This window comes from Rhipicephalus microplus, chromosome 5 (assembly GCF_043290135.1).
Source record: "Rhipicephalus microplus isolate Deutch F79 chromosome 5, USDA_Rmic, whole genome shotgun sequence".
Lineage (NCBI taxonomy): Eukaryota > Metazoa > Arthropoda > Arachnida > Ixodida > Ixodidae > Rhipicephalus > Rhipicephalus microplus.
This window is the reverse complement of record NC_134704.1, coordinates 215,177,250-215,187,222: the sequence shown is the minus strand read 5'-3', so window position 1 is coordinate 215,187,222 and position 9,973 is coordinate 215,177,250. Positions and strand designations below refer to the sequence as shown.

Sequence of the window (9,973 nt, the reverse complement as noted above, 5' to 3'; positions counted from 1 at the left end):
CATACGACTAATTTGAAGACTTCACACGAGTGGCGAGTTCTTTTCGTGCTTCCTTTTAGCAACCGGACGGGTCCCCATAGATGTCGGGTAGACGCTCCTTGAAGATATCCGAGCTGGTGATCTCGGTGTTATGGGCGTCAAACTGAACACGTGGGGTGCTGTCCAAGTAAAAGATTACGTTGGCGAGCATCATGGTAGGGTGTCATCGGTGTGTCTGGATAACACGCTCGTACGTACGGAGCCAGTAGTCAACGTCAAACCCATGTTGTGTGGAGAATGTACCGGGATCACGCGGGTAGGGCATAGTCAGGTTATGTAACGGCTGGAGCTACAGATTGAGTCGATGACGAGATGCTGTCATTGGTAGCCATGGCCGGAGACTGAACGGCACGGCCAGTGGGAAGCTTCGTGGTGAGGACCGGAAACTTCCATCTCCATGAAATATGTTGCGGATAAAACGCCATGCCGTATCGACGAGGCTGTGCATGAGATGTACTTAAAACCAGCAGTAAAGGCGTGACCGGTTCACCAGCGATCGAGCGGAGACCACCCTTCGTCCTCCTCGTCAGGCACACACGCGCATCGTCCCACAAGATGTCAACATGCCCGTATATATATATATATATATATATATATATATATATATATATATATTGCCACCATTAATGAACGATCCACTGTGGCTCATACGCGTTTTTGGGGGCGAAGAAGAAGAGAACGTCGTCGTTGCTCTGGTTCAAGTGAACTCCTGGCTGCAGGTCTTGTTTTGTTCGTGACATTACTGGTGGAGGTGCTGGGTACGTGTACTTCGGCTGTGTCGGCCATCGTGGAGACAGCTACATCTCCCAGAGCAAGAATCAGCCACCGCCTCCGTGGGTTACCCCCTGAATTTGGTCCATTGGCATCGACACCCAGAAATATGGCAGCTGCGATGACAAGCCAGGCGGTCCAAACCAGCGATGCCCGTGATTCTCATCTCGCCCATGTTTTTCACGTGCCACAGACACCAAAGCCGTTGCATGGAGACATCTTCGAGGATGTTGATGACTGGCTAGACCACTTTGATCTGGTTGCCAGTATCAACGAATGGGACGATGTTCGCAAGCTGTGCCGAGTTTACTTTTACTTGTAGGATTCCCCAAAGACGTGGTACGAGAACGACGAGGGCTCCTTTGCAACATGCAAGAGTTTAGCCGACAGCTCCGTGACGCCTATCGCAACATCGAGAGGTAGGAGAGGGCTGAACAAGCCATGTCCTGCAGAAACCAACGGCCGAACGAACGTGTATCCATGTTTGTCGAGGACATGCTTCGGCTCTTCAAGCGCGCGGACCCTGCCATGCCAGAGGAAAAGAAGGTGCGGCATTTGGTGCGCGGAGTAAAAGAACAGCTTTTCGCTGGGCTCTTGCGCAATCCACCGACGACAGTCGCCCAGTTCATCAGTGAGGCAGCTACAATGGAACGTACGCTGCAGCCGCGGTCGTCACAATACGAACGCCAGATCCCGGCCACCACATGCTCTATCGGCTCTGACAGTGAGAGACAGACCCTCGCAGACTTCATTCGAAGTATCGTTCGGGACGAATTGCGACAGCGTCAGGCAGTGGGATCCCATCCACCTGTGTCAGCCCTCACGGACGTAATCAGACAAGAAGTCCGGCAGGCCGTCGCACTCCTGGCCCCAATCGCACCGCCGATTCCCGAGGCCCCAGTCCTGACATACGCAGCGGCATTGCGATCCCATGCGCCACCGGCTACAGTCACTGCTATGCGGCCAAGGTACCAGGCTATGCAGCCATTCTACGACACTGCTTCGAGCCCACCTCTCGGTTCAAGGTTTTCGAGCCCACCCACCTATCCATCGTCTATCTCAAGACAAAGTGGTAGCAAGGCAAGCACGTGGCGCACCTCGGATAACCGTTCGCTCTGCCATCACTGTGGCGAAGCGGGTCACGTTTACCGGAACTGTCAATACCGGTAACTAGGTCTCCGCGGCTTCCACCCTGATGCTCGATGCCCGCGCTACGGTGAGCGCCCCCGCGAAATTGAAGCCTATCTAACGGGCCAACGTACTCCTTCGACTGTTCGGCACCACCAGTCGAGATCACCATCGCCTCGCTGGTCTACGTCACCCAGTTTGCCCTCGTCGTCTTCCGCTCCCTTCAGGAGCTGGTCACCAAGTCCCCGCAGGGGAAACTAGGAACGGCGACTTCTGGGGGTGAAGTCGCGGCCCGGCGAACTGTAAAAGACCCTCCTTCGACGCAACGACCGGACGAGGGCGATTCCGGTTTTGCAGTGTTCTCTGACAGCAAAAAGATTGTTTCTGCCGAAATCACCGTCTTCGTCGACAATCATGCTGTTGACGCCCTCGTCGACACCGGTGCCGACTATTCCGTAAAGAGCGCCACACTGGCATCTGAACTGAGGAAGGTTACCACGCCATGGCAACGACCTCAGTTGTGCACGGCAGGTGGCCATCTGGTGACGCCTACTGGTATGTGCACGGCACGCATTCGAATACGTACGTCGACGTTTGCGGGCTCTTTCCTCGTATTGCGCGTGTGCTCTCGACCAGTCATTCTAGGAATGGACTTCCTTCGTGAATACGGCGCCGTCATCGACCTCTGTGAATTACTTGTGTCGTTCGAGGATCCTTTTGGCGCCGCAACTGACAGTACGCAATTCCGGAAAAGAGCGCTCTGTGTTACCGACGATTCTCTGACTCTCCCACCTCGAAGCAGCCTCTTTGTCAAAGTAGAATTGGGACAGGACTTGTCTGACGCGGTAATTGCAGAGGCCAATTTGTCTCTCCTTATTTCACGACAAATCTGTGTTGCCCGAGGAATCATTCAGCCTAGCAATAGGCATGCTCACCTGCTGGTCACGAACTTCAGCGACGAATAACGCCACCTAACGAGACACACTGCCATTGCATATTGTGAAGAACTTGCCGATGCTGATGGTCCGTCAACGTTAGCTTCATTTTCATCGAATGACCACCCTGACGAGGCCTTCGTGAGCACTCTCGACGTAAACGAGAGACTACCTTCGGCTCAACGAGAAAGCCTTTTGCGTATACTCGGCTCATTTCAAGACTGCTTTCCCACTACGTCAAAGGTTAAACAGACACCACTTGCTCAACATCGTATCATCACAGAACCCACTAAGAGACCCATCCGACAACATGCCTATAGGGTGTCGCAAAAAGAGCAAGATGCTATACGTGACCAAGTCCAGCAGATGCTTCAGGACTACGTCATTCAGCCATCAACCAGTCCCTGGGCTTCGCCAGTTGTGCTAGTAAAGAAGGACGGTACGTTGCGTTTTTGCGTTGATTACCGTAAACTGAACAAGGTCACCAAAAAGGACGTTTATCCTCTACCCTGGATAGATGACTCGTTAGATCGTATACGCAATGCTAAATATTTTTCCTCCATGGATTTGCGTAGCGGCTACTGGCAAATCGCAGTGGACGAGCGCGACCGCGAAAAGACGGCGTTTATTACTCCCGACGGTCTATACGAGTTTAAAGTGTTGCCTTTCGGTCTATGCTCAGCGCCAGCTACTTTTCAAAGAATGATGGATACGGTTCTCACGGGGCTCAAATGGCAATCATGTCTTGTTTACCTTGATGACGTTGTGTTCTTTGCAGACACGTTTGAACAACACGTCCAACGCCTTCATGCAGTTCTTCAGGCAATTAGAACAGCGGGGTTGTCTCTCAAACCCGACAAATGTCATTTTGGATATGAAGAACTGAAGTTCCTTGGTCACGTTGTGAGCCATGCCGGCATCCGCCCAGATCCCGAGAAAACCCGCGCCGTTGCCGCCTTTCCCGCGCCCACAAATAAGCGCAACCTATGCCGATTTTTGGGGCTCTGTGCGTATTACAGGCGCATTGTCAAAAACTTCTCGAAGATTGCTGAACCCCTCAACAAGCTTACAAAAGATGGTGTCTCGTTTGTTTGGGGTCCCGATCAATGCCATGCGTTCGACACCCTCCGAAACCTTCTCCAGGCTCCGCCTGTACTAGGTCATTTTGACGAAAGCGCTGACACGGAATTACACACTGACGCCAGCAACGTTTGACTAGGAGTAGTATTAGTTCAGTGGCAAAATGGCGTAGAGCACGTGATCGCTTATGTGAGCAGAACGTTATCCCCAGCGGAGAAAAACTATTCCGCAACCGAAAAGGAATGACTCGCTGTTGTATGGGCCATAACAAAGTTCCGCCCATACTTGTATGGCCGCCCATTCAGGGTAGTTAGCGACCACCATTTCCTTTGTTGGCTCGCGAATCTCAAATATCCCTCAGGTTGTCTAGCACGATGGAGCCTTCGGCTACAAGATTTCGATGTCACCATCGTCCACAAATCTGGGCAAAAACACAACGACGCCGACTGTCTCTCACGTGTACCGGTCGAAAATGCCAACACTGACCTTGAAGACGACGACACTTTTCTTTCTGCCGCTTCAGCAACCAGCTTAGCTGAGCAACAGCGTCACGACTCGGAGCTCATCCCGCTCATTTACTACCTGGAAGGACGCAATTCCCACCCTCCTCGAAGCTTTGCACGCTCACTATCTTCCTTTTGTTTCCGTGACAGAGTGCTTTATAAAAACAACTTTCATCCTACACAAGCTATGTATCTGCTTGTTGTGCCAACTACGCTTCGTGGTGACATTTTACGTGCGTGTCATGATGAGCCATCATCCGGACACCTCGGCTATACGCGCACGCTGCAACGGATTCCACGCTCCTACTACTGGCCACGTCTCGCGAAGACTGTGAAGCACTACGTTCGCACGTGTCGCGACTGTCAGCGACGTTAGATTCCACCTTTACGACCAACGGGACTACTGCACCCAATTAGCCCACCAAAGGCACCCTTTCATCAGATTGGCATGGACTTGCTAGGGTCATTCCCCATGTTTTCGTCTGGAAACCGGCGGATTGTCGTCGCTACAGACTACTTAACACGCTACTGTGAAACCAAGGCACTTCCAAAAGCCACCGCGGCAGATGTCGCCCAATTTTTTGTTAACAGCATCGTCTTACGTCACGGTGCTCCAGCTGTCGCCATAACTGATCGTGGGACAGCTTTCACCGCAGAGATGCTGCAGGAAGTCTTGCAATTAAGTGACACGGAACATCGTAAAACAACGGCTTACCACCAGCAAGCAAATGGGCTGACTGAACGACTCAATAAGACAATTGCAGACATGCTGTCAATGTATGTGGACATCAATCACAAGAAGTGGGACAGCATACTTCCCTACGTAACTTTTGCGTATAACACTGCTGTTCAAGAAAGTACCAGTTTCACACCTTTTCGCTTAGTCCACGGTCGCGACATCACGACGATGCTCGACGCCATGCTCCTGCCCGACAACTTAGGAATATACCACACGGATGCCGCCAAATTCGCACAGTGCGCAGAAGAGGCCCGTCAACTTGCTTGTCACCGTATTCAACGTCACCAAACCGCAGACGCGCGCCGATACAATCTTCGCCACCGTGAAGTTATTTTTAAGCCAGGTGATGAAGTCTGGGTGTGGACCCCTATTCGACACCATGGACGTTCAGAAAAGCTTCTTCGCCGCTACTTCGGCCCTTACAAGGTTGTGCGACGTCTCAGCGACGTCACTTACGAGGTTCTCCCACAAGACAATTCGAGACGTTCCCGTTTCACCCCGCAAACTGAAGTCATTCATGTTTCACGTCTCAAACCATACTTTTCGCGCTGTGAATCGCCAGTGAGTGACTGACTTCATTGGTAACTTCGCGTCTTTATTTTTGTTTCGTCTTTTTCTTACATTTTTCCTATTTTTCTTATTTTTCATTTAACTTTTGTCCCCACAACCAACTACGTTATTCCGCCTTACGCCATTCATTTTGCTCACATTCTAATTTTCATCTAATTTTCTTTTCTTTTTTTGCCTTCATGTACAGTATCGAGACGATGCTTCTTGAGAGAGGGGGTAATGCCCCATTTATGAACGAGCCACTGTGGCTCATACGCGTTTTTGGGGGCGAAGAAGAAGAGAACATCTTCGTTGCTCTGGTTCAAGTGAACTCCTGGCTGCAGGTCTTGATTTGTTCGTGACAATATAAATATATATATATATATATATATATACATATATATATATATATATATATATATATATATATATATTTATTGTAGGCATTCAATAAGCACATCTACTATCTCTACACATGTTCATCATCATGAGTGGTCATCATTTTCATCTGCTGTGGGGACTTGGCTTGCCTGAGTTCTGTGCCTTGGGTGTGGTCACTTCATCGTGCCTTCTGGGCCTAATAAAGGTTTCCTTCACCGTTACATCACAAGTGGTGGAATGTGCTCTACGATTTTCCGTCCTCTCCCAGCCCGCTTTACCTCCTGAAGCTCCGCTCAGGTCGTCGTTTGTGCCAGGTGTCCGGTAACATGCCTCAGGACGAGCCAACCGGCGCTTCTGCGTCTACCTCCACGGCCCCGGCTACCGTGCCCTATTCATCGTGGATTATCAACGCGCACCAGCGTGAGCCGCCCACGTTCACCGGACTTCGAGGTGAAGATGTGGAGGCTTGGTTAAACCAGTTCAATCGAGCGAGTTCCACTAACAACTGGGATGATGCTACCAAGCTTCACCGTGTTTCTTTCTACCTGACAGGCGTAGCGAAAACATGGTTTTTCAATCATAAAACGGACATTACGGACTGGACACGTTTCAAGCAACAGCTTTGCCAAATTTTCGGCACCCCGGTAGTTCGTTCCGCTCTCGCGAAGAAGACACTGGATGCTCGCAAGCAACAATGCGGTGAGTCTTACACATCGTACATAGAGGATGTCCTTGCTCTCTGTCACCGTTTCAGCACGTCCATGTCTGAATCAGAGAGAGTTCGTCATCTATTGAAATTGATCGGCATGGTCGCGTTCAATGCCTTGGTCATACAAAACCCGACCACAGTCGCTGACGTGGTTGCCACGTGCCAACGCCTAGAGGAACTTGAGTCCCAACGGTTACTGCCGGACAGCGCTGAAAACACCACCCCGACTGATGCCTCATTGCGTGCCATGATTCGGGCAATTATACGGGAATATCTACGATCTTTCGGCCTCTCAATGACACCGAGTCCACCTCCCCCGTCCAAAACTGTTTTGCGCGACGTTATCAAAGAGGAGTTGGCGTCCATGACCGTGCCAGCGTATGTAGACTCTCACGTACCTCGACTCCTGCCGACGTACGCACACGTCCTCGCTGGCTCACCACCCGTCGTACAACCGATTCTCGCACACTCGACGCCTGTCCCACTGGCTTCGTTAACTCTGAGAGCGCCTAGCCAGCCCTTTCACCCACCATGGCGGCCGCCTCGTCCGATCTGTTATTACTGCGGCTATCGGGGTCACATTGCACGTGTCTGTCGGAAGCGTCAGCAGGACGAGCGTCGTGAATTCGACACCTACGGACGGGATGATGGGACAAGCTGGTACGCTTTCCAACGTCGTCCTCATGATCCGCCGCTACGTCGCTCACTGTCCCCAACTGCGACGTCTGAGCCAACCACTCCATACCGCTCTACTAGACGCCGCTCACCCTCACCCCTCCGCCACTCCACGTCTCCATTGCGACCTGTCTTGCAATTCACCAACCAACGCCCGGAAAACTAACCTCTGCAGCTTTTGGAGGAAAAGCTGCATCGAACGAAAAGACAGAAATTCCTCCAGTGCGTCCATACAATACGATATCTGTTTTAATAGAAGGTGTGTACGTGGACGCTTTATTAGACACTGGTGCTTGTTTGTCTGTGATTGATCGTTCCTTGTGCTCACGTCTGTGAAAAGTCACCACCCCTTATGATGGACCTACACTGCTCGCTGCTCAAGGGGACGCCATTAGACCTGCCACTATGTGCACCGCTCGCGTTTTTATAGCTGGTATTCTTCATTTTGTGCAATTTGCTGTGCGGAGTCTCTGTGCTGTGGTTACGGATCATCACGCCTTGTGCTGGCTCTCGACAATCAAGAACTTGTCCGGCCGCCTTGGTCGCTGGATTCTTCGCTTACAAGAATACGACTTCACGATTACATACAAGTCGGGAAATAAACACCAAGACGCCGAAGCACTTTCGCGTAGCCCGCTCTCTTCGTAGCCACTTAACAAACCCGCCACTGCCGCACTCGAGAAGCTTTCGGCCGTGTCTTCCCTACATGTTTCGTCATTAGCTGCTGTGGACCGAACTTCTCCTAGCGAGTGTGGTTTGTTCTTATCTCACCAACGTTCTGACCCTTACTGTCGCCGCATCATGGACCGTCTTGGCGGGACTTGCCGGCCCCCTAATGCCCGTCTTCGCCGACAGCTGACGCAATTCAAGCTCAACAACCACGTCCTGTACCTTCATATCTACCACCCTGATGGTCAACGCTGGGTGCCCGTTCTACCTCGCTCTTTTCGGGCTCAAGTCCTCATGACATATCACGACGACATGTCTGCTGGACACATGGGCTTCCAGAAAACGTATGACTGCATAAGATGTCACTACTACTGGCCGGGCTTGTCCATCTGTGTCGCGAAGTACGTTGCCTCATGCGCCCTTTGTCAGCGTCGCAAGCTACCTACATCAACTCGAAGTGGACAATTGCAATCGCTCCCGTGTCCCCTGCAACCATTCGAGGTAGTTGGGGTTGACCTGTATGGTCCGCTTCCTATGACTGTCACGGGCAATCGATGGATAGTGACAGCTGTCGACCACTTTACCCGCTACGCCGAAACAGCTCCCGTGCCTTCTGCATCAGCTTCGGAAGTGGCTGACTTCATCCTTCGAGCAATAATCCTTCGACACGGAGCTCCTCGTGTAATCCTGAGCGACCGTGGAAGAGTATTTCTTTCAGAACTCGTCGAAGAAGTGCTCAAGGCATCCGGCACAACACACAAAACAAGCTCCAGTTACCACCCTCAGACGAACGGCCTGACAGAGCGCTTTCATCGTACACTGTCAGATATGATAGCGATGTATATCGAACCCGACCACAGAAACTGGGACACCAATTCGCCATTTGTCACTTTTGCGTATAATACCTCTGTACAGCGCACAACCGGTTACTCGCCATTCTACCTCGTCCACGGTCGCTTCCCCTCTTCTTTCCTCGATGTTTCGTTCTTCTCTGCGCCTGCCAAACCATGTTCGTCTTCAAGTGAAGATACGTGTCTCGTCTACTTCATTGTCGCCAGCTGGCTCGTGTCAACCCTGAAGCCAAGCAACAGGATCGCAAGATTGAATATTATACCTCTCATCGTGCCGTGTCCTTCAGCCCTGGCGACGAAGTCCTCCTTCTTACACCCATTCGCACACCCGGCCTGTGCGAGAAGATTCAATTACGTTTTATTGGCCCCTACACTGTCTTGGAGCAAACGTCTCCTGTGAATTATCGCGTGGTACCCGTTCTTCTTCCGACGAACCACCGCTACAAGGCAGCAGAAAGAGTCCACGTATCCCGCATGAAGCCTTTCATACGGCGTTCCTCTTAACTTTAAACTGCGGCCAAGAACTGCGGTCAGGATGACCGCTTTCACGTGGTGGGGAAGTTAGTATAGGCATTCATTAAGCACATCTACTATCTCTACACATGTTCGTCATCATGAGTGGTCATCATCTTCATCTGCTGTGGGGACTTGGCTTGCCTGAGTTCTGTGCCTTGGGTGTGGTCACTTCATCGTGCCTTCTGGGCCTAATAAAGGTTGCCTTCACCGTTACATCACAATATATATATGTGTATATATATATATATATATATATATATATATATATATATATATATATATATATATATATATATATATTGTAGTGGAGCATACGCACCAACGCGTATGCGCCTTCCAAAGAGAATGAAAAACCCCGTGCTCTGATTGCACGAGAACCTGGGCCGCCTTTGCCAGACTTGTCGTACGGCCATTATTCGTTGCGACAT

At 51.0% G+C, this 9,973-nt stretch overlaps 1 protein-coding gene across 8 annotated transcripts in view; it reads left to right on the top strand.

Annotated features, from left to right (window-relative positions):
- LOC119173523 (solute carrier family 41 member 3) overlaps positions 1 to 9,973 on the top strand; it is an 880,209-nt gene that overhangs the window by 332,236 nt on the left and 538,000 nt on the right. The gene's annotated exons all lie outside the window — the stretch shown is intronic.